This window comes from Tursiops truncatus, chromosome 15 (assembly GCF_011762595.2).
Source record: "Tursiops truncatus isolate mTurTru1 chromosome 15, mTurTru1.mat.Y, whole genome shotgun sequence".
NCBI classification, from domain to species: Eukaryota; Metazoa; Chordata; class Mammalia; order Artiodactyla; family Delphinidae; genus Tursiops; species Tursiops truncatus.
The window spans coordinates 70766427-70792229 of record NC_047048.1 but is presented as its reverse complement, the minus strand read 5'-3'; the positions used below and the strand labels follow the sequence as shown (position 1 = coordinate 70792229).

The following is a 25803-nucleotide window of genomic DNA, read 5'->3' as shown; positions in this document are numbered from 1 at the left end:
ACCAGGCCTGCGTCCTCTTCTCTATCTGCCCCCTGGGGGGTTCTCACCCTTTGCCTTAATAGTCTGTGTTGATGGTTCCCACAGCGCCCCAAGCCTCTCTTAAGAGCTCTAGATGTGCAGCCTAACTGCCTTCTTCGCCTTTCCCTGGACATCTCCCCCGCGTTTCCAACCTCACACGTTCAGTCACAAGCCCGCTCCCCCCAGCCTCCCTGAGCTCAGGGCCGGCACCCGCTGTACCGGCTGCTCAAGCTGGAAACCTGGGGCCATCACTCATGTCCAGTCCCTCACCGGGTCCTGTCGTTTCTACTTGCAGAAGAGAGCCTGAACTTGGCCCCTCTCCCCTCCACGTGCACCACCTGGTCGCCATCGTTTCTCAGCTGCACCCCTGGTAGTGTCTCCTCACCACCTCCCTGCTCCCCTCTTGCCCTCGACCCAAGTCTGTGTTCTCCACAAGGGCCAGGGTGATGTTTGCACATCAGACACTGGGTCATGTGGTTCCCCTGCTTCATTCAACCTTTGATGCTTTTCCACTCCACATCTGGCAAAATCCAAACTCTACACCAGCCCCTGACATCCTGCACTGATCTGGCCCTGCCTCCTTCTGCGACCTTTTGTCTCATTTCCATTTTCTTCTTGGCCCATTTTGGTCTTTAATTCCTCAACCCAGCTCTTCCTGACCTCAGGGCCTTCATGAGACTGTTTATTCTGCCTGGAACATTCTCTGTCACTCTGCTCTTTATAGAGCCTCTTAAGTGGATTCCTGGCCCTGCCTTTTCAAATGGCCCTGCTCTGGGACACTGGCACGGGGGCCCTACAGGTAGCGAAGCCTCCAGAGCCCCTGTGCCCACCGCTACTGCATATTGACTGAGCAACTGGAGTCTTGCGTGGTGCGGTGACACAGCAAGGGCTTGGGGTCGCTCAGCTTCTGTCCCTACAGCTGGGCACCTCACTAGCCACAGAGTCCTCGTCTATAAAATGGGGGTGTGACAACCGCCTGGAAAGGTGGTTTGGGGGAACAATCAGAGCCAGCATTTACAGCGTCCTGACTGCATGCCACACTAAGCACCTCTTTTTTTTTTATGATTTTTTTGGCTGCGTTGGGTCTTCGTTGCTGCGCGAGGGCTTTGTCTAGTTGCGGTGAGCGGGGCCTACTCTTCGTTGCGGTGTTCGGGCTTCTCATTGCAGTGGCTCCTCTTGTTGCGGAGCATAGGCTCTAGGCTGTGCGGGCTTCAGTAGTTGCAGCATGTGGGGTCAGTAGTTGTGGCTCGTGGGTTTAACTGCTCCGCACCATGTGGGATCTTCCCAGACCAGGGACCAAACCCGTGTCCCCTGCATCGGTAGGTGGATTCTTAACCACTGTGCCACCAGGGAAGTCCCACTGCTAAGCATCTTTCAGGCTTTATCTCATTTAATTTTACAGCAATTCCCTGAGGTAGAAAGCATTAATCATTTCTGTCCTACAGAGGAGGAAGCTGAGGTATAGAGAGGCTAAGTACTTACCCAATGTCATATTATCCACTGAGTATGGGGCAGGAGTGAGCCTGTACTATTAGGCCAGGAAGTGTAGAAATGAATTACCATCATGCCTAGCAGGCAGAAAGGGTTTGTTAAAAACTGTCCACTCGGGCTTCCCTGGTGGCACAGGGGTTAAGAATCCACCTGCCAATGCTGGGGACATGGGTTCGAGCCCTGGTCCAGGAAGATCCCACATGCCGTGGAGCAACTAAGCCCGTGCACCACAACTACTGAGCATGCGCTCTACAGCCCACGAGCCGCAACTACTGAAGCCCGTGCGCCTAGAGCCCGTGCTCCGCAACAAGAGAAGCCACCGCAATGAGAAGTCCGTGCACCACAACGAAGAGTAGCCCCCGCTCGCCACAACTAGAGAAAGCTGGCGCACAGCAACGAAGACCCAACTCAGCCAAAAATAAATAAATAAAATAAATAAATGTATTAAAAAAACAAAAAAACAAAACTGTCCACTCCCTTTTCTCCCCTTTTTTCTCCTCTATCCCCAACCTCATAATAAGGCATTTCTGAAGGAAGGACAAGAAAGCAATAAAGTCCTAAGAAAATATTCTACAATGCTGGCTAAGGCATATACCCAGATGCATTTTACCCAAGCTTAAGCAAAATCCTGTTTAGAATTTCCAGCTATTATTTTAAAATCTTAAGAATCTCTTCAGTGATGTTGGGTTGATTCTCTGTCTGCCACCAAATTCTAATTTTTCTTATTTAACTTTGAAAAAAACAAGTATTTGGGGGTATGCATTTTATAACCCTGTTATCTCCCCCTGTGGCTGGGCAGTGTTAGCACTTCACGTAGGGCTGGGGGCTGGGCATTTGGGACAGCGATACAAACTGTATCAATCCGTGAAAGTCTGTGCTTCTATGGAGGTGTCTGGAAAGAGGCAGAATACTCCAACAGAATTGCTGCTTGAGGACCAGGCTTACTGAGCCTACCCAGGTCTTCTGTTGTTCACACATTACCTAAACTTGGTGAGGGCTCAGCTAAAATGCAACGCTCCCAGAGAACGGCAGTCCCTGTCATAATGTGGAAGGAGGGCTGGAGAAGGGAAAGTGAGATCACTTCCAGGCAGGCTGGCCAAAGGTCCAGGGTCTGGACTGAGCTCCAGCTCTGCCGATGCCAGGCCAGGTGGCTCTGGGCAAGGTCCTTCCCCCTCAGACCTCGGGGGTCTCAAGTGTAGAAGGAAGAGGTAAGCTGGGCATCTCTGTGATGTTTTTGAAACATATCTGCAAAGTCTTTGACATTCCTCCTATCAAGAGGTGAAGTGTAATTTGTATCCTCTTGAATGAGCTGGCCATAGCGACTTGCTTCTAACTAACAGACTGCAACAGACATGACTTCCAAGATGGAGTTAGAAAAGGTGTCACAGCTTCTACCTGGCTCTCCCTCGGGACACTTGTCTTTGGAGCTGCATGTAGGATACCTGAGGCTGCCATTCTTTGAGAAAGCCCAAGCCAGCCCCATGAAGTGACCACATGGAAAGGTCCTGAGACGGCATGGAGAGAGATGCAGCAGGCAGCCCCTAGCTGCGCTGGTCCCTAGCTGTTCCAGCACATGCCACTACCCACAGGAAAAAGCACGAAAAATAATACATCACTGCTGTCGTTTTAAACCACTAAGTATTGGGGGTGATGTGTTATGTGGCAGTGGGTAAACAGAGTGATCTCTAATGTTACTTCCAGCTCGGGGTCCCTCTACAGTTCCTCTAGACGTCTATGGAAAGCGTGCCCCAAAGCTGCTGGGGAGAATGAAAAGAAGCAAGATATTATCTCTATAATATCAATTCATTCATCCATTCATGCATGAACTTTTACTGATCACTCAGTGTGTACCAGGCTTGGGACTAGATGCTACAGATACAAAAACAGTGAGACAGCAGGGGCCCTTGAGGGACATTCAAGGTCTAGTTAGGGAGGTCGACCCAAACACGCATAATTCTTAATCAAGCATTGGGGGCAGGGGCGCACATATCAGAATTCTGGAATCACTGGGGAACAGCTTCAAACTATACCCCTTGCCTCCCTCAGGGATCCTAATAAATGCCAGGCGGGGAATGTGGTGTGTGCTTACTAGCCAATAGCACTGCGCTTGTCAGCCTCTGTTACCGATGGAAGATTGTCATGGCCCACACATGTAACAAGAGCACAAAGAGTTTAGGGACCACTGCGGTATATGAATCTTTTAAAACTTTAAGGATCTTTAAAAAGCTTGGTTATTAAGGGCTGTAACAATAAGATGTACAAGGCAGAGCGGGGCTCAGGAGTCCAGGCACTAACTTTAAGGAAATGACTCCCTCCCCTCCTTCATATTTATTGCTCACTGGGCACCGGGGATTCAGCAACGAATAAAACAGACCCTCTGCCCTCATGAAGCTAGAATTCTATTGGAGCGACCCATACTAAGGAACAAGAGGGACACGGGTGCAGGGACCTGAAGTGGGGAGAGCAGGCAGATACCTGGGAAAGTGGGCCAGGCAGAGGGGACAGCATGCAAGAGGCGGGGCCTGCCTGGTGTCCAGAAAGAGGGCAAGGAGGCCACAGGGCTGGGGTGCAGCAAGTGGGGACAGAGAAGGCTGACGGTGGCCGGGACCTTCCAGGGTCCTGGAGGACAAGAGTTGACTCGGAGTTTTGCTCTGATTTGACTTTACCCTTTCTGTGGCATTTCCAAATGAATGCTGTAACGCTTTCCTTCCACGCCAGTTCTCAGAGCCTCCCTCTAGTGCAGGGGGAGTTAGGCCTGGGGGTAGTAAGGGCATCTCTAGTTGGGGCCCTCCCGTCTTAAACCAAAGGAGAAACAAAGTTCGCCTGCCATTCCTCCTGCCGCCGGACAGAAGCAGAGCCCACAATCCACACAACACAACACAGAAGATTACTAATGAAGTAAGCCTCCCTTGGAACCGGGAAGAACAACATGTCTGCAAGCCGGGAACCATCCGACTGGAGCAGAGTACAGATTCCCCTGTGCCTTCGGCCCACGTAACCACAGTCTGCACTGGACCCCAGCCCCTCGGTTTAGTATTCCAGCCCTCTGCCCCCTACCTCCAGGCACTGGGTCTTCAAGTGACAGCCAGCCCCCAGGCCCAGTGTCCTCTTCCCTGACCCAGCAGAAAAGATAAGGGCTCCCTGCTTTGCCACCATACAGGTGCTGATACACTTGTCCCATACCTGCCCTCTCAACTGGTTCTAGAAGGATAGGCACCCTGACTCTCTTGTCACTGTATCCCCAGCAAACAGCACAGTTCATGATGCGTGGAAGATGCACAATAAATATATCCACATGAATGCGTTAACGAACAAACAAAATAAGAACTGAAGAACATTTGCACTCTCAAGCCAGTGATGAAAACCACCATACGAGCGCTGGCTCCTGACCAAACAAACAACAATGATAAGAATAAAATAAAAACGGCTACCAATTATGGGTGTATATGCTATGCATCAGATATGGTAAGAAATGCTTTCCATATCATCCTATTTTCGCTTCCCTGTAGCCCTGCACAATTAGATCCCTTTTACACACAGCGAAGATGTACCGGAGCCCCCGATTCACACCCAGGCCTGGCTGGCTCCTAGGCCCGAGGCCTCAAAGGTGGAGCCTCTCTTTGGCTCAGGAAAGCAGAGGATGTGGGAGCCGAGGACAAGGCGAGCTTAAAGGGGCGAAAGTGGCAGGAGGGTCTGACTGGGAGAAGAAAGGGAGGTTCTCCTTGGTCTTCATTTATACCTGTCTCCACCTGGTCGCCTGACCTGCTAGGGTTCTGCTCCAGCTCTGAGAATCACAGAATGTTCCTTCACTCCTTCAGTCATTCATTCAACACTTACTAAGTACAGACTCTTCCCAGTACTGGTACTGAAGGTACTTTGGGAGGCACTGCATTATTTAACCCTCATAATGGACAGCCCGTGGCTCAGAGAAGTTGCGGGGATCACCCCAGGTCCTCTAAGCAGTCAGTGACCAAATCAGGCCTTGAACCTGGGTTTCCTCATCCCCGACTCCTCGCACATTCTTCAGGATGGGTGCATTCTGGGGACGGCTCTGTCTCGATGTGGGTGATACTGCATATGTCTCATCCCCATCAGAGAACTGTTCTGTTACCAAACTCCCTGTCCCTCTGGCTTGTCTCAGTGCAAATGGCTCTGCCCACCTGGGCCTAATAAGGCCACGCACTGTACTAATAAGGAGAAGGAGCTTTCAGAATGACTGCCTGAGCACCCACCACAGTGCCAGGTGCAGAGCGCCTAATAAATGTTTTCAAAAAGAACGACTGAATGAATGAGTCAGGAGAGATACACAGTGGATCTGCTAAAGTGACAAGAGTTCAAGAGAGCAGGTGGTTGTACATCCTCTGAGTGTCTGATGGGATCCTGTCCTGAATTTCAGAGTGACGGGCAACTACATGAGTGCCCTTCACTTTGACAACTAGAGCCAGGCAGACACAGAAGCAAGCCAGGGATTCCAATGGCAGAAAAAAGATCCTATGCTGAACCACCACTGGTTCTGCCACCAATGGAGAAATGCGGCCCCACGAACCCATCATTGTTTTACAGCCACTCGCTGAGAAGAGCGCGTTTGACAGGTGACGTTGACAAGTGGAAATTACTCAGAAACAAACTTGTCTCTTGCCTATGTCAACCCTAAATTTGGGCATATCAAAGACATGCTTGTAGCTTCTTAGCTAATAAAGCCATTTATAAAATACATTAGAGTCAAATTTCATTTGTCTAATTATTCCTCAGGGAATGACTCACACCAGATCACCAAGATTCCCACACTGTTACTCCTTTAAGTGGTTGCCTAGGACTGGGGAGGGTTGGGGGCTTGGGAGGGTGATGAGTTAAGGGTGTGGGATTTCTTTTGGGGGGAATGAAAATGTTCTAAAACTGATTATGGTGACAGATTCACAACTCTGTGAATATACCGAAGGCCAATGAACTGTAGACTTTAAATGGGTGAATTGTGTGGTATGTGAATTATATTTCAATGAAGCTTATCTGAATTACAAAGGAGAGAAATTCTTCTCAGGTATTGCACTAAGGCATTAGTGTATTACCCACTAACCTTTTCTTAATGATTTAAGATCAGTGCTGTGTGCATAGTTTTTCATATCTGGTGTAACACGGCAATGTTCTTAGTATTATTATAAGATGCAGGACAGTTTGCCCTACACTAAACAGCCCCATATTTTTTCTGCTTTATTTTTCTAAAAATGCCCTTTACTTTCACCATAAAGCTTGGTGGTTAAGCTCATGTGCTTGGGTCACGTATTACTTACTGACTTATTGGCTGTGTGGTCTCTGGTGAGTTACAAAGTCTCTCTGTGCCTCAGTTCCTCCATATGTAAAATAACAGTTCCAACCTCCGTGGAAAGTTGTAAGGATCCAATAAGATAAGGCGGACAAAGCATCTGACGCTGTTCTCGGCAGTGGTAAGCCAGACTGAAATTTAGCTATCAACACTATTCCCACTGCCGTCAGTGTAGCTGCCGGAGCAGCCCTTCCGAGCTGCAGACTCAGAAACCAGAAAACCCACACAGTGTGCTCAGTGAGATGAAACAGGGGCTGGGGGTACAATTCCATGACTGGACTTTGGGACATCCCATCAGATGGCTCTGAGCTTCAGTGATATTAGCTCATTTGTCCCAGTTCAACCCTAAACAGAAAAACCTAGAGGCTTGGTGAGGTCGCCCAAGATATCCTGGCATGTGGGAGGCTGCTGCCCAAGGGGACGCAGTGCCCCACACCACTTGAGGCTCTCTCGAGACCAATGATTCTTCCAATTCAGAGGTCACAGACACACTTGAGAATCTGAGGAAAGCTACAGACGTTTTGCCTAGAAAAGTACGTGTGTGTGTATGCATACAAAACTGTACCCATGTTTACAGGGAAATCTTGAACCCCAGAAGCCTGTTTAAAAACCCAGGCTCTAAGCTTCAAGGTTCAGTGGCTGGGACCGAATGCTCCCACAGCAATTGGAATAGAAGGTCCTCTGATCTTGGCCAGATAAACAGTCCTGGGAGCTGACTGCCGCATCCTAGTCACTGCAAATATATGCATCCAGGGGATTCCCAGCAGCACTGAGTCAGAACAGGACACAAACCTGGTGGCTCAGGAAGCTACTGTAGGGCAAGGCCCAAAAGCCTTGCCGATAAGCAGCTGGGGAGTTCCAGACCCAGGGCAACTGCCTTCCAGATAAGATTCTTGCTCTGCCAACAGAGAAGAGGAATCTTAGGAGAGGTGCTAGAGGCAGGCCAGGCCATGAGAGGGGATTCAAAGGAGCTGGAAACCCTCCAAATTCCCAGGACTACTAGGACTTGGACAGAGTACTAAAGGCTGGAGATTCTGCCCTAATGCAAGAGGATGGAGCTGGAAAGGGGTAGGCGAGCTGGGGGCAAGGGAGGTGGGTGGACCACGGGTCAGAAGCTGTTAGAAAATGTTTGGATACCATAAAAATATGAACACTAACCCAAGGTGGCCACACTTCCAGGCAGGCCATTCTATGTTGTATGAACTGCATTTTTCTTACAACTGGAACGGACCTGCACCATCTCTCCTCATCAGATCACTGGGCTGTACTTGTTTCTATGCGCTGGGTTTTGCCTGCTTTTGCTCCTGTATCACAGTATTAAAATTCCCCAAATGCGCCCTAGTCTTTATGAAAATACCTTTATAACAAACCATTGGTGGACAGGAAAGTTGGCATCATGACTAGGTTTGCTAATAACTCCTGTGAATGATTCCATCTGCTTAAGTAGATGGCTGAAGAAACCCATTCTCTTTTAAGCCACCAGAAGTAAATTGTCTTTCTTTTGCTATAGAGAAACTATGTAAATGGAATCATGACTGAAATTGCAGAGTGATGTTATATAACTTCTGAAAAGGGCCATCCTGCCTCTTCTTCATGGGGCCCACATTCCTCTCCAATTTCATTTGGAATCTATTTCTTTTCCCTCTTCAAATGGAAATAAAGGTATTTAGGTAAACATTTGTGATGCTACAGTAGTGGTATGAACAATGTGACTACCCACCTGGTTTAGTTTCTTTTTCCAGCTCGCATCTCTTCAGATTTTCCACTGTTGACTAATCAATATGGAAATTCTAAGGAACCAGAAGAAAAACAAAAATTAGAGCCATACATACTCTAGGGTTGTAAACTGAAACAGTCTTTTAGGAATACAAGTTAACAACATCTATTAACATATTAACTGCACATATCCTTTGGATCAGTCAGATATCTAGGAATTTATACTATAAATATGCTCACATAAGTAAAAGAATGTTCAGTAAAACATACTGTGTAAAAGTAAAAAAAAAATAAGAGAGGAAACAACTTAAATGTCTGTTAATAGGAAAAGAGTTAAATTATGGTGTATCAATATGATGAGAAACTACATAGCCGTTAAAAAGAATGAGGGAGATTTTGTCATACTGACACGGGAAAATGTACATGCTCTGTTGTTAAAAAGTAGTGTAAAATTGTATATATTATTGCTTTTTTAAAAAAAATGACCATGATTGTTTATGCTTAGAAAAATGTACAGCGTTTGTGTATATACAAAATTTTTGAATCTACATAGAAAAAGGCAAACAGCAAACTATGAACAGCGGCTCTCTTTGGGACTCAGAAAAAGGAATGAAAGACACTCACTTTTTACATAAACTACTTCTGTTTTAGTTGAAAACTTTTACAGAGGCATACATCACTTCCATATAATCATTATACATGCTATCTAAAATTCTAAAATATCAAGAGTAGGGGCAGGGCTTTCCTAGTGGTGCAGTGGTCAAGAATCATCCTGCCAGTGCAGGGGACACAGGTTTGAGCCCTGGTCCGGGAAGATCCCACATGCCATGGAGCAACTAAGCCCATGCGCCACAAGTACTGAGCCTGCGTTCTAGAGCCCGCGAGCCACAACTACTGAAGCCCGCATGCCTAGAGCCCGTGCTCCGCAACAAGAGAAGCCACTGCAGTGAGAAGTCCGCGCACCGCAACGAAGAGTAGCTCCTGCTCACTTGCAACTAGAGAAAGCCAGCGCGCAGCAAGGAAGACCCAACGCGGCCAAAAATAAATAAAATAAATAAATTAACTAAAAAAAAAAAAAAAAAAAGAGTGGGGGCAAAAGACGTTTTCAGACAGAAACTGACTGAGCAAGTTTACCATTGACAAACTCCAAAAACATTCTCCAACAGAAGAGAAATTGAACACAGAAAATAAGTGAGATTTTAGAATCAACAGTGAGCAAAATTAGTAAGTATATTGGTAAATTTAAAGAAGTACTGATTGAGTGAAACAGAGCTAAATGAGGAGGTAAAAACGTATTTGATAATATTGACAATATTACATGTTTGACAATAATAACATTGAAGATGGAAGAGAAATCAGAGTTAAATGTTGTAAGGTTTTTGATTATTCAGGGCAAACACAGAAATACTGTTTAATTTTAGATAATACATCCATGATGCATATAGAAATTCTAAAGGTAAAAGCAACAAAATATAGAAACAGAATGCATAAGTTGCAAACCAGTTAGCATGCTCCTGGGTAGAAAAGCCTAATTATCCAAAAATGCCATCCTTCTCAAGTGACTACATAATTCTAATTAAATTCCAATAAGAATTACCAATAGGTTTTTTTGGATGGGTGAATAAAAAAAATTACTTTAGAGTTCATATGGAATAATAAGTACTCAAGAAAATTAGCCAAGAAATAGTAAAGATAATTATAAAAAATAAATAGGGGATCTGTCTTACAAGAAAAGCTTACTATAAAGACATTATAATAAAAAGATACAGTATTAACATAAGAATAGACAAATAAGCTGTGGATTAGAATAGCAAGTTCAGAAACAGATACAATAAAGGAAATTATTTATGACAAAGATGGGTTTCAACACAAAATAGAAAAGATGGCTAATTTAATAAATGGTGCTGGCCATCTAGAAAAAGGCTTGATCACTACCTCTTGCTATGTATAAACATAAATTCCAAAGGGATTAAACATTCAGGATTAAATTAATTAAAACCATAAAAGTATTAGAAAAACATTTAGGAAAATATTTATGTAACTTTGAGGTGGGGAAGTTATTCCTAAACAAGGCAAGAAATCCAGACACTATGAAGAAAAATACAGAAACAAATTAATAAACATATAATAGATTAGGAAAAATATTTGTAACACATATGGAATCCTTAATACATAAACACATAAAGAGCTCCTACTACTTGTTGAGAAAAAGGCAAATAATTCATAAGAAAAATGTGCAAAGGAAATTCATAGAAGAGGAAAATGAAATGGTCAATTAACATGAAACAATGTTGAGTTTCACTAGCAGTAAAGAATATACAAAAATAAAACACCATTTTCCCATCAGCTTGGTCAGAAATAAAACAATAGAGATGGAAGGAAGGAGAGATGGAGGAAAGAAGAGAGAATATCTAATACTGGTAAAGACTTAGGGAAATGGAAGTACTCACATATTGCTGGGGAGAATGTAAATTATAAGAACTCTTTGTAAAGTAGGACAGTTTTATCTATTAAAATGTCAAGTACGTATACCCTTTAACCCAGCAATACTATTTTTGAAAATATAATCTATAAAAACAAAAGGACCAGTGAAGAAAGATACGTACATATAGATATTTAACACAACAATAGTTTTCGTAAAAAAAATGGTAATAACTCGAGTATCTGCCAAAGGAGAAATGGTTGAATATACTGTGGTACCTCTGGATCTACAGCCCTGAAGTTATTTAAGAGTGAATCAAATTTGTACCTACCCATGATGTATTATTTAGTGGGAAAAATAAACTGCAAAATAATAAAGTACAATTCCACTTGTGACAAAACATAAAAACCACATACATACACAAAGCATCCATTCACGTAGGAGCCTGGAGAAAGGTATGGAAAGATATACACCAAACTGATTACAGTGGTTATCTCAGAAGGATGGAAATGGGGAGCAGGGAGAGGGGAGAGATTACAAACTTTTTCTTTATACATCTTCAAATTGTCTAGCTACAACAAGCATATGCATCACTTTAGGGAAAACTAATGAAGAAAACAAAAACAACAACAAACTAATGAGAGCAGAGAAAGCATGCTGGTAAACTGAGTCACACACTACCCATTTATCTACATGGGACAGTTAACTGCACTTACTGTCACTTTCTCTTTTGGTCAAATAGAACAGGTCTTCCAACCTATCATTTTAATAGCTGGAAGACACATTTTTTTAAAAAGCTTCATGAAAGGGAAAAAAGAGTGCACTTTATGTCCTAAGCATTTATGTCACTTTTTAAGGGAATTTTTTTTTTTTTTTTTTTTTTTTACTTAAATAAAAATGCTCCCCTTTAAAAATCCAAAAGCAAGCCTAAAGCTTTGGCTTGAAACTGCCCTGCTTAGGTGGTGTGTGGGCCGCTTCTGCACTGTTGACTGTTTTTCGTGGCTCTGTGCCCGTAATTGCCTTTCTCCCCAAACCCAATTAAATATACACCCGGGCATCTATGTTTGCCGGGAACCAAAGCCCAGTAAACCGCAGCATCTCTGCTCACAAGGCTCTCGGCCTCCAAGCAGATGCTCTGGCTTCTATATCAAATGGGTCCTGGAATCCAGAGACGTGAAATGGATTGTTTTGTAACCCATTCTGTTGGAAGGAGAAAGGAAGGAAGTGGTTTATCCCAGTGGATGAAATGAAAGAGAAAAGAGGAACAGCATTCACAACAAGCTCTTGAAGGAGAGCCACCTATGCTGAATCTGCCATTTCGGGGTTGCCTGGGAGGTACACTCTGTCCTTTCCTGGTGGCATGCTTCACTTTCAACTCTTATTTCACTGATAAGAAATCTTTCATTGAAATAATAATGATAGCTCATATGTCTACAGCACTTCATATTTTACAAAGCAGTTTAAGATACTTATTCGATCTTCACAATGACCCTGGGATCAGATCAGCATCATTCCCATTGACAGATGAAAATGAGGCCCAGAGAAGTTAAGGATCCTTTAAGGTCACACAGCAAGTTGGTAACAGAGCAGCAGTACAAACTCAGGTCTCCAAACCCAAGTCCAGCGGGGAGCTCACATTTGAAATCAGAAAGGGGAACTATAGGCAAGCCAATGAATAGACATTGGCCCTTGGGAGTAAGAGATTTTTCCTGCCCCTTATGAAAAAATTACAGACTAGGAGGACTATTCTATGCCAACTCAGAGAGAAATTTTGCTCATATACTGGTATACAGCTGCTGAATAAGGGAAGGAAAATCCCCTGCATCACCAGCCCCCTCCATCATTTTCCTAACTTCCCCCTGATCCCAACCTTCACCCTCTTCTCTCTTCCTTTCCCCTCTAGGCTTTAGCCACACTACCTCCTTTCACTTTCCCCAACATTCCACAGGCTTTCCCGCCTTGCGCCTTTCACCTGTGTACCTCTCCCTACCTGGAGTATTCCTTCCCACCCCCAGCACCCTCTGCCCCAACTCCTAGGCATAACTGACTCCTTATCTTGGTTTGAACACCAGCTCTTCAGGCAAACCTGCCCCAACTACACTCTCCTCCGCATCCATCACTCATGCTGTTTATTTCATAACACCACCATCAGTCCATGTAAGCTTCACGTGAGGAAGGACCATGCCTGTTCTATGTAGCGCTGTCCACCTACCACCTTGCCCAGTGCCTAGCAGATATGAGGTGCTCAATAAACACGGGCTGAATACATGAAAGATTTACTGAAGTGAACCGAAGTCCCAGCTTAATAGCTACTCTCTCAGGCCTTCCACAGCACTGTCCCTCTCTTGGGGCACATAATCACACGTGTTAAGAGTCACCAAGTCCTTTTTTCCTATTAGGCTGTGAGCTACTTATAAGTCTTACTTACCTTGGTATTGCCCATAGCACCTCGCATAATACCGAAAACACAAAGGGCTCTTTACAATGGGTGAATTCACACATACGTACAGGAAAGTACAAAGGAAAGCCAGGGCCCCTAACCAAGCGCAGATAGTGGTTTCTTCCCCCGCGGGGACCGCAACACAGAACACGAGCACCTCTGAGATACGCAAACAGGGACTCTGCCTAGGGAGAAATTAAAACAAGCTAAACTCCAGATGCAGCCAGTGTGCGGGTGAGGGGATGCGGGCATAAGCATGGACTGCTGATGGAAGCTTATATAGGCTGACACTTTCCAGTGGCAAACCGGCAACGTGTATCAGAGATCTAAAAACGGTCATGCCCTTTGACCTCGCCATGCCTTATTTGAAAATCAGAGAAGTGAAATCACTGGGTGATGATTTAAGTATGTTTTTCTGTACTACCTCGCTTTTCCTTCCATGAACATGTTCCAATTTTGTAAACTGAAAAAAAAAACCACAATATAAATGTTATAAAAACAAACCAACAGAAAACTTAGTGGTGATTTTAGACGACAGAATCACGCATCCCTAGAATTCCTTACTGAACATGGGATAGCAGATTCCGGGTCCTCTAAGGTGGGGCTGCTGCATTTTGTGATGAACTCCCTTCTTTCCTCTGAAGCCGAGGGGGATAGGAAGGTGCTGGGGGTGAATGCTTCGGCAGGAGCGGCTCTCATTTCCCCCTAACACGAGTGCTGGCAAAGCTCTGGGCGTCAGGAAATGGAGGGGAGCGTGGGGGTAATCAACCCAGCTCAAGACCACGACCTCCGTCCACGTGCTGCTGATCCACTGTAATTATTCACTCACCCACCGGTCCTCGCGATGCCCTGAGAACTGCACCAGGCCAGAGGCTGTCTCTTAATCAGCCTGTTCCTCTAGCCTCGTCTCCGGTACCCATCAGCCCTCAGCAGGTTTACTGAACGTCAGAAACTACAGCCATAAAGTACTAAACGTAATTACTGACCTAGCTCCCTGGGACATAAGAACGCATTAGCAACCAAATACTTCATTTCTTTAGTGCCTTGAAGGTCCATTATTCAGGTTCGGAAAAGCCAAGTTGAAGACCAGCAATTTCTTGGAAGATTAGAGACTTCTTTTCAAGTTAGGAAATGCTGGCCTCCTCCGGTCAGAGCGGATGTGTCTTCATCTGTGATTCGGAATGGCTCAGCACGGCAGCTGACTGCAACTTCCAAAGAAACCACTCTTTGAAGGGGCAGTTTTCAAAGTTTTCATGAGGCATTTCTGAAAGATTTCCAGGAGGTAGTGAGCTCAGCCTTGGGTCGTGATTAATGACTTGTTTTCAAGAACCTTAGATTTTCCACGTCTGTCTCCACTTAGGAATCACTTCTGGCCCCTCGTGAAAGCACTCAGCAGAGTGAACTGGGTGAGCTCAGCCGCTTGTCACACTCAGAAAGTAACACCTGCCACCACCTTTTTCCTTCAGCGGCTGGGCCAGGGACCTTGGGTCCCAAGAGAACAGCGCCCACTTCAGCTTTTGGCCTCATCACTTAAGTGGGTGACAGGAAACACTGCTGAGGTTTGGATTAAAGAGCCAGCATGGCAGCTCCAGGGCCCAGTAGGGGATGGGGGGGGGTCGAAACTGAGGAGTTCAGAGATAGCTTCAGGCTCCTCACGCAAATGCCATCCTGCGACTGAGGGGGCAGGTGCCTGTGACGTCAGCTGACTTTCTCTTTCTGGAAACCGTAACGCAGCTAATCCTGAGCATGTATTTTTGGACCAACCAAGTGCAGTACGAGCTTTATCCTGCCTTGTCCTCAGGGCGCCTGTCTGAGGTAGGTATAATTGTGACCTCCCACTTTTCAGAAGAGGAGCACGCTGTGTGAGGGGGGTCATCTGTCTGAGATGGCTCAACTTCTCCTCGAACCCTAGACTGTCTAGAGTGACAGGGACTGGGGACACCAACCAGCCCAGGGGCCACAAATGCAAGTGCCCACAGGGGCCAAAGACCAGGCAGGAAACTAGAGAGCGCGACAGACTGGATAAGCATTCGAATTTAAACATAAATAAAAACCCAAACCAGGTACCTTCCTTCCAGAATATCACCTCCTCACCACCACCTTAGGAAGAGGGACGACTTTTTTAATCAGCCAAAGTTTTGAGATTCTGGGGCTCCAGATCCTGGGTGAGGCCGGGACAGAGGCCCGGGCCCTCCTGCTGCCCACGCCCAGGGGCGCTGCCCTAGCAGCAACAGTCCACTTTCAAAGGGCTTAGCTGCTGGAGAAGTTATGCTTCAGCTCTCAGATATGCTGAGGGGCTGCACGAACCCTCCAGTTAACCGCGATCTTAATCCAAACATATCGTTTTAAATACTGCATCTTCCTGAGGGCTAGGGTCTCTGATGGCCTTAAAGAGAAAAAAAATCCCTTAAGTTGCCAAGATCTGGACACTTGGAAACTCAGAGGCCAAGATTTGACAACTTCTTTTGCTCTTCTTTGTACTTTGGCTCTGGTACCCTTTCCCTGCAGCAGTGCAGGCTGTGTCTCGGTGAGATGGAGGAGGGAGGGAGGCAAAAAAGGAGATTTCCCCTCCTTTTCTGCCTCTCTTTTGCCAAGTTAGGGAGAAGGACAGTGGGCTTTAAGTTAAAATGGATGTGTCTTCTCTGTACCTATGCGCCAAGTTCTCTACCAGGCAAGGAGGTACAGTGACAGAGGAGACGGTGCATGTGGTCTAGTGGAAGCAGTGAACTGATGTCACGCCAATAACCACGTAAGCACAGCGCAGGTATGACACTCCCTGGTGGTCTAGTGGTTAGGATTCGGTGCTCTCACAGCTCAGGTGAACACTAGGAAGGAGTTCCCAATAATATGGGAACGTATAGTGGAGATTTACCCTGTGGGTGGAGTTAGGGAATGATGATACTGACCACCTGGTGTTACGTGAAAGGATGAGCGTAACACGGGGCCTGGCCCTTAGCAGGTGCTCAGCACAGTTCATTCTTTTTTCTCCTCCCTCCCCGGTGTGCGTGCACACCACACTGAGATTTTCTCCTTCAGAAACACAAAACCTGACAACACTTTCAACTCAGAAGTAACTTAATATTGCCTGTTTTATGACGTCTTTTAATTCTCCTAGAGGCACCAGTATTCACCCATTCCAGGATCCTGAAAACTAAGGGCATTTTGCTCCTCAAGCCCTAAGGGGTCTCCTCAAAGGGGAAGGAGATTTCAGTGGTTCACTTCAAACTGAACTTGGGAACAGAGCTGACCCTTGAACAACACAGGGGTGAGGGGCACCAATCCACCGTGCAGTCGAAAATCCGAGTATAACCTTTACGGTCGGCCACCTAGATCATGGGTCCGCATCCATGGGTTTATCCATGGATTTAACCGACTGCAGATCATGTAGTTCCGTAGCATGTATTTATTGGAAAACATCCACAGAACAGTAGACCCTCGCAGGTTAAAGCCATGTTGCTCAAGGGTCAACTGTAAAGCGCTCATCTAGTTTCACCCCTCATTTAGGTACAAATGAGGAAACTGAGGCCCGGAGAGTGAAACACTTGCCCAGGCTTCCACGGTTTCCTTGGGTGGCCCTTCTATTATGTGGTGGCTCTTGTTTTTTTAAAGCTGAAGGCTGTCTTCTTTAACTGTGATTTTTTTCAACTATTTTTACCTGCTAGGAGGCTAGATGGAGCACACACAGCACCTGCAAGCCTTGTATCTCAAGCCACCTGAGAACCCTCAGCCCGGCACCCACTGGTACCGCCCCCTCCCTTCCTCTCTGCACAGAGTGGCTCCCTCGGTTTCAAATCCTGAACACAGAAGCCAACAAATAAAACGCCCAAAGACTTACACGTTCTGTTTATTTTCTAGGAATAAACAACACATTTTTTAAAGGAAGCAATAAAAAGATCACAAAGCCAAAGTTAAAGATCTCGATCTTGGAGTTTCCTATGCAGCCACTGAGGCATCAGGGCACAAGTGCTGAGGTAACTTCATGAAATCTAATTGTATCTGTATCTTAAATTTAAAATGCCGATGTTACATTGAAGAGGGGAAGATTATAGGGAATTTTCATTTGCAGAGATATTTCTCTCTACAATGTTTAAGATTTTTTGGTACCACCTTGGTAATCAGAAAAACAAATTAATAAAGATTTTCCAAACACCAATTTCTAAGGGAGGATTTATTTCCTCACTTATATTTGGGGCAAGGAGCTGCTTTCGAAGTTCTAGGTACTCTGTCAAAGTTCTTTGGGTAACAAAGTGAAACAGCATTTGACTGGAGCCCATCTGCGAGTCTTGAGGCTCAGACTCTAGCCCTAGGCAGTTTCAGACAAAGCCATTAATTTCAAAGCAATAAATCATAATATAAAAAAATAGACACTTTGTGACCAACAGGCTAGAAAGCAAGCTCTCCAGAGAGCCCTACCTCCAAGCCTGCTTCTCCCTGGGGGTGGCGACAGAGAAGGAAGTTCTACTTACAAGAGCAGAGAGTTCCTTCCAAGTCCAGTGGTCCTCAGTCAGAAGGGAAGGTCGAATTTAAGAAGCCAGCATTCAGAACGCCTCCCTTCCGAGGGTAAGCAAGATTAGCAGAGCGGGCCAGGGGTGCAGGCAGGATCTCTCGTGCCCTCTCTCTCTCTCCCTCTCTCCGCGTCTCCTAAATGAAATGCACTTCAAGGTTTTAGTGGGTGTTTCCCACGTCTCGGGCCAAGTAAGTCCCCATTTGTTGTAACCCAATGCTCAGCCTGATGATGTCAACCACTCAGCTCCCTTGCTCAGTTTCCACCTCTCCGTCCACAGGAGAGATCCATTTCCTTTGGACAATGAGCTGCGGGGGCTGTAACTGCATCCCGGGCCGCACATTTGCCTAACATCCTTCCTTCCATTTTCAACACTGCAGCCTCAGTGACAAAAGGCTTCCTATCCACTCCCTGGGCCAGGGCTCCCGGCATAAATCCCTTTGCCTCTTAGTCACTGCTGACCGTGGGCTTACCTAGTTTGCCGTGCCGTGGTCTAATTCACTTCTTTGGTGTATGAGCCACTAGTTAGGGTGGGGAGCTGCACCCCAACTCCGTCCCTCCCCCCATCTCCTTCTTCCTTCTCAATTTTCCAAGTTGTCGAATTTCTCCCTAAAGTTTCCTAGGTGCATGCTGGACAGAGTGCATGAGTCTGTCCTTCACTGGGGGAGATGCCACGTGCCCACTCCAAAGGCTCAGAGAGCACTAGTCTGTTGCCTGGGGAACTGGGTTCCAGTCCTGGTCACACTCTTAACTGAATGATTGACCTCAAGCAAGTCATCTCTCTCTCTCTGGACCTCAGCTTCCCCATCAATGAAATGAGGGCTTTGGTGTCTTCCACTTCTAAAATTCAGTGACGGAGAAGCTTATCAACAAATGCAACATAAGGAAGTTTACGATAAGCTGGCCACTTCTAAAATTCAGTGACAGACGAGCTTGTCAACAAATGCAACATAAGGAAGTTTACTACAAGCTGGCTGACCACACGCTTGAGGGAGGGAGGAACCCTGGAGGGGTCCAAGGCCTCTGCTCAAGATGCCTGGCTCCGCTCAGCCTCCTTCAACCCCCTTTCTGGTAGAGCTGAACTGTTTCTCTGGGAGAAAAACCCCAAGAATTCACTGAACAAGTCCTGGGGACATGGAAAGAGGCAGCATAAACTACTAGGTAAGATAAAGCAGCAAGAGAATTTAACTGTCCTAAGGGACTAACATGGAACAGCAGTGGTTACTAGAGATAATAATTAATCTCTTGCATTTGTGGAGTACTCGATAGGAAAGACAAAGCCTCTCTGCTTTGGTGTATAGTGGGAAGCAATGGGATATGTCTAGTGATTATGAGCATCAATTTGGGAGCCAGGGATCTGAATCCTATGTGACTTAACTCCTCTGAACTTTTTCTTTCTTTTTTAATGCGACACTAGGGCCTCCATTTTAGGACAGTGAGAATGAAATAACACATGTAAGGGAACTGAAAGTATTTGGCACCTGAGTGATGATAGATGGCGGCTCTTACTGTTGTACCTAATCTCCTTTGATTCTCATTTGAGGAGAATCAGGTCCCCAGGGAACTGCATTATTAATCTCCTTTTCCTGAATAGGAAAACGAAACAGAGAGAAGATAAGTGACATGCAGAGAGAAGATAAGTGACATGCCCGAGGTCACACAGCTCAAGACGAAAAGGCCAGACTTGGAAACTGAGTCTTTTAACTCCTGCTGAGGCCAACGTGCCCACAACTGCCAGTGCTACTTTCCAAAACGGTTAATCCACCGAGCCTGGCCCTTAGTGCTACACGGGATCATCTCCACTTTGAAAAACGGGCTAAACTTCTTAAAACCAGTGGGGAAGGAGAGTTTTCCTGGGTTCAACCAGGCCTGAGATGGGGAAAGGTAGTCAATCTGTTAGCTAATAGGGAACACTTCTGGCTACTAGGTAAGAGGGGTGCTTACCTGCTTTTCTACCAAAATACTGTGTGGCCTGAAACAAGTCTGGGTGTCAATCGCCCCTCCCCCCAATGGTGCAGATCTGATTTGCTTTAAAGCTACTTGGGACTACAGCTCTATTGGGAAAGAAGCTATTTATAGGTGGGAGGAGGTTGTGGTAGTTTGTAACTTAACAAGAATTTTAATTAGTTCTCAGAAAACTTGGATGTTAATCAGAAAAGGTCCAAGCAAATAGGCTATATATTAGGAGGGAGTGTGCCACGCTGAAGGCTTTCCCACAAGTTGGTCTGAGACTGTAGTGGAATAAAAACAACACCAGTCTGGTCACCCATGGAGAGCAGCAGTCAGCAGCCTGAAGAGACCTGTCCCTGGACCTTCTACCTGTGTGGGACCTTGGGCAAGTTAACTTCTTTGTGCCTTGGTTTCCCAATGTAAAATGAGAGTAACAACCGCATTCACTCTTCAAGGTTCTTGTGTGGCTTAAGTGCCTGGCACAGACTACAAGTTCAAAAATACTTGTAAAATCAGCTGGCACATCCTAGAGAAAAGACATTATTTTCTAATTCTGACTCATTGTCACCACCCTCTGCCCGGAGGATGACGTGACAATGAATAAGGTCAAGAATGTCGGGAAGCCAGAGAAGGGCCCCGTGTTTCTCCAGAACGTCAGGATGAGTAGGGAACAAAGCCTCGGAGCGCTGTCAGGCGTGTTCTTGTGTGCTCGCAGTGACACTCAGCATTGGGGGCCTGGAGGTGGGGCACTGCTTGGCTGGGCCTTTATTCCAGAAGTATGAGTGGGCGTGAGGAAATGAAGCCCGTGTCCTGACAGGTCAGCCTACTGACATCACCCTCAGTGCTCTGAAGCACGTTTTGTTACTTGAACAAAAATACTAGTAAGGAGCCCATTCATAAAAACAAAGATAGCGTTTTCCTCGACAACATGTATTTTGTAACACTTGCCCTGCAGACTGAAGAACTGTCCATCTGTGACAGAAGCCATGAAGAGAGAACTGTGACAACACCAGCACACTCACTTTCTCCACTACTGACCACGGCAGATGATACACTATGGACTGGGGCCACGCTCTGTGCTGTAAACCCCACTGGATGGCATCCTTACCCGAAGCAGCTACAGGAAGTGTTACTCACGGTCTCATCCTACAGTTGTGAAAAACGATGCGTGTAGAGGCTGACTGGCCTTCTCAGAGGGTCCCTGGAGTAAGTGACGGAGTCTGTGCTCCAAGCCAGGCTGCCTGGGGCCAGGCCTGTCCCTTTAAGTCCCTTACTCTACTGCCTTTTAAATGTTTCCCTGCAGGAAACTTGGCAGATCTTCACAGCCAGCAAGATTGGCTCCATTTGAGGATAAAGGAAACTCTGGCAGCTTCAGCGTGCAGGGCTGGTCTGAAGGGCTCACACCGCCCCTTTGCCCCAAAGCTGCCTTTAACTCCCACCCCCTCATTCCCAGTCCGGAGGGGCTCTCTCCCTCTGAATTTCCTTAGTACTTTATCTGTTTCTCTTAAGAAACTTACCTTTTCTCCTTTGAGGCATATTTATTTCTGGACGGATCTTATTCTGCTGCTAGAATTTGAGCTTCTTAAGCAAAAGCTCCGTGTCTAATTTATGAGCATTCTGTACATATTATGAGACATTTATTAAAATAAGGAAATCCAAAAGTAACAAAAACTTGTACTGAATGTTTATCACATGCCAGATAATGTTCTAACTGCTCTATATAAATTACCTCATTTAATCTCGACAAGGATCCTATGAGGTAGGTATATTTAATTTTTCCACTTGACACAAGAGGAAATTCCAGACACAGATCACCTGAGTAACTTGTTCAGCTGGTAACTGATGGCTATCTGTTGAAAGGAGTATGTGAATGAATAAATTCTGGCCACCACTACCCACCCTCTAGTCCAAACAACTGCTGTAAAATACAATTAACTTTTCACCCTACCGAAGTCTAGTTTCAGGGCTTCCCTGGTGGCGCAGTGGTTGGGAGTCCGCCTGCCGATGCAGGGGACGCGGGTTTGTGCCCTGGTCCGGGAGGGTCCCGCGTGCCGCGGAGCGGCTGGGCCTGTGGGCCATGGCCGCTGAGCCTGCGCGTCCGGAGCCTGTGCTCCGCAGCGGGAGGGGCCACAGCAGTGAGAGGCCTGCGTGCCGCAAAAAAAAAAAACAAAAAAAAGTCCAGTTTCAGCTGTCATGCCATTTCAAATGCACTTAATCCTTATGCCACACAGCTGGAAGGTCCCCATTTTTTCCAGACGAAACTAATTGAAAAACATATGGACTGAGACTTAATAAATCAAAGTAGATTTTGTTTTCTTTCCAATTAGAATCATACTTGCTTATTGTAAAAAAATAGGAAAATAGAAAAGAGCAGAAAAAAAGGGAGGAAGGTCATCCATCATTCTACCATCAGAAACAGCCTGTTAACCTCCTGGGGTATGGACCCAGAAAGAACCGCACCTACACTCAAAACAATGTTTGAATTCAGAAACTTAAGTCATTTGGGGGTGGGGGAGGAGTCAACCCCACAAAAGACGACAACTGTTTGATACATTTTTTTGGTTCTGGAGCACATCTGGGGGCCTTGTGTACAGGGTTTGATGTTCTGAGGCTCCACCTCCCGGTCCCTCCCCGCCCCCAACTGCTGCTGTGTGCCGGCTGCAGAGCTGGCAGGGGAAGCCTGGTCCCTGTGAGAATGCACCTTGAAAATGGGGAGGTTTGCAGGGTACCACACTGCCCCTCCCCTGCCTTTATCATCCTTCTTAATACCTGCTTCCCACCAGCAAGAGATAGGTTTCAGATTGGGGCAGTTATGGGAGAGATGGATCTCCACGCTTGAGTTAATTTTAAACAATCTTAAACTTGTTGATTTTTACAGCTGAAAAGAGCATGCTCATTGAGTCTCCTCATTTTTGAGATGGGGAATGCCAGGCCCCAGAAGGAAGGGGATTTCCTGCAGCTGCACAGCCTGGTGCTCCAACAGTAGGAAGCCCTTCTATTGGTTTGAGGCTCTCTCTGACCCTGCACTTGAAACATACATCTGATTGGCCCCACCCTCTTGTTTTGGTTAACTCCTCCTCAGCCATCAGATCCCAGGTGAAACGTCACTTCCTTCTGGAGGCCTTCCCTCTGAGCCAAGTGAGCTCTCCTAGGTGTATGGGTCCCACGGCACCCTCCATCTCTCCTCTCATAACCCTTAACATACGTTATTGTAAGCTCCACAAGGTCGACAACATGTCTCCCTCGTTCACTGATACAGAATAGGAAATTCAACAAATATTTTCTAAACACACACACATACCCCAGATAGTCCAGGCTTGGGTTAAAGCAACCGTTTTATGCTTTAAAAAAAAGTATCATGTCTTCTAAACTTCAAATCGGGATTTCCCTCTTGTTGAGTAGGATCATTAGAGAACAAAAGATTTCATTCCAAATAATTTCTAAAAGACAGAAACAGTTTATAGAAGCATGATGACAGATAGAAGATGAAGCCTAGAGCATAGGGGCAGGAAAGCACCACTGGAAATGTGGAAGCCCAGGGAGGCTCTGGGCCTGGGGACGGCAAGCATCAAGAGGATTTGGAAGAGGGCTGAGAATTAGGGGACCCACTGAAGGCCCTGTGCCAGTCAGCTGCCCACAACACACTCGCAGCACACAGAGGGTCAGGAAGTTCTGCAGAACCCCAGGCAAACCCCTGGCCTCGCTCCTAAAAGGAGGCTATTATTATTGATTACAAATGGCAAAAAGAAAAAACTATCATAGGGCATCTGAGGAAAACCAACAGCATGACAGAGACTGAAATAAAGAGAAAATAGACTCCATCATGGGAAAAAAGATTCAGGCAAATGAAAAGCTTTACAGAAAAATTCTTAAATCTTCAGAGAGATTCTGAAGATACTGTGTCCATGAAGCATGAAATAAGCTGACAAAACTGGGCTCTTAGAAGTTAACAATATGAATACTGAAATTAACAATTCAGGAGAAGGGCTGGAAAATATGAAAAGGAAATCATTCAAAATATAGGGAAAAAATATTCACAGGATACAAAAGTATCTTGATCTAAAACAACATTCCAGGAAGTTCAATGTCAAACTAAATAGAAATTCCATAAAAAGAACAGAATAGAAAGGAAAGGAAAGTACAACAGGAAGTTATCTAAGAAATCAAGAGGAAAATTTCCCAGAGCCAAAGGAAGACTGCATCTTCGAACTGCAAAGCTTAAAATGCACAGAGAGTATGAGAAAAGACCACACCCAGACAGAGTGTCCTGACCTTTCAGAATTTATAAGGAAAAAATGCTACAAGTTTCTAGAGAGACAGATTATTTCAAGAGAAAAGAATCTATATAGTGTAATGGATGGCTTCTTTTGTCAACCTGATCTCCTGTTACCAATGTGTATTGTCTCCTTCTCCCTAAAGTGTACTTAATCTTTGCTTTCTTTGAACAATGTCTTTGGTTGCAAGTCATAAGCCTGAGGCAAATAAAATTCCAGTAATTTCCAAGAAAAAAAAAAAAAGAATCAGACGGGTATCAGACCTCTTGCCAGCAATGCTGGGTGCCTGAAGAAAAGGAGCAATACTTTCCAAGGGAAAAGTTCTAAAAGAAAATGATTTGGGACCTAGAATTTATACTCAGAAAGGCAAGATAAAGACATTTTCAGAACTGCAAGGACTTAGAACAATTAATCACTCATGTACTGTTTTCTCAGTAAACTTCTGGAGAAGTTCACCTAAACAAGGGTTTAAACTAAAAAGTAAGATTTAAAAAAAAATTTATTTTTGTAATTAACTTATTTTTATTATTAATTTATTTCTTTTTGGCTGCGTTGGATCTTTTTTTTTTTTTTTTTTTTTTTGCGGTACGCAGGCCTCTCACTGCTGTGGCCTCTCTCATTGCGGACACAGGCTCCGGACATGCTGGCTCAGCGGCCATGGCTCACGGGCCCAGCCGCTCTGCAGCATGTGGGATCTTCCTGGACCGGGGCATGAACCCGTGTCCCCTGCCTCGGCAGGCGGACTCTCAACCACTGCGCCACCAGGGAAGCCCTGCGTTGGATCTTTGGTGCTGCGTGTGGGCTTTCTCTAGTTGCAGAGAGCGGGGGCTACTCTTCATTGCGGTGTGCGGGCTTCTCATTGCAGTGGCTTCTCTTGCTGTGGAGCACGGGCTCTAGGTGCATGGGCTTCAGTAGTTGTGGCACATGGGCTTCGGTAGTTGTGGCGCACAGGCTTTGTTGCTCCGTGGCACGTGGGATCTTCCTGGACCAGGGCTCGAACCCATGTCCCCTGCATTGGCAGGTGGATTCTTAACCACTGCGCCACCAGGGAAGTCCCAAAAAGTAAGATTTTGAAAAGCAAGGATCTAATAACAGAAGTGAAAGGCACAGGAGGAGGAGGGGAAGAGGGAGGAGGGGGAGGGGAAGGAGGGGGGAGGGAAGGGGGAGGAGAGAAGGGGGAGGGGAGGGGGAGAAGGGGGAGGGGAGGGGAGAAGGGGGAGGGGAGGGGAGGGGGAGAAGGGGGAGGGGAGGGGAGGGGAGGGGAGGGGGAGAAGGGGGAGGGGAGGGGAGGGGGGAGGGGGGAGGGGAGGGGAGGGGGAGAAGGGGGAGGGGAGGGGAGGGGAGGGGGAGAAGAAGGTAGCTTTGGGACCTGGCTGACTCGCGAGCCTAGGGGGCGTCAGTCTGATTCAAGCAGGAGGGTGGAAGCTCCAGGAAAATAGGACGGGACTCTGACAAGCCTGCCAAAAACTGTACTGAAAGTCTACGGGAAAGATTCAGCACGACGGAACAAGGAAAACTAAGCATGTTAAAGCAGAAGCTATTGTTAAGTCCAGGAAAACCGTCAGACAGAAAGGAAAAATAATTAGAACGTTACTGGCTCAGCGGTAAATAATATTTACAGTGTCGTAACACTGAAAATCAGTGAATACGAATTTAACCAAAAAACTG

The 25803-nt window shown here is 46.0% G+C and overlaps 1 protein-coding gene across 7 annotated transcripts in view; it reads right to left on the bottom strand.

Moving 5' to 3' along the window:
- Positions 1-25803, bottom strand: part of PKIG (cAMP-dependent protein kinase inhibitor gamma) — a 103570-nt gene that overhangs the window by 21479 nt on the left and 56288 nt on the right. For 4 of the 7 annotated variants that reach the window (XM_019943855.3, XM_019943849.2, XM_019943857.2 and 1 more), the window contains one exon: positions 8550-8619. The gene's annotated coding sequence lies outside the window, so the exon portion shown is untranslated. Of the gene's footprint in view, positions 1-8549; positions 8620-14393; positions 14542-17873; positions 18049-25803 lie in introns of those variants that run through there. The other 3 variants (XR_012326359.1, XM_033840797.1, XM_073793025.1) reach the window with 2 other exon arrangements.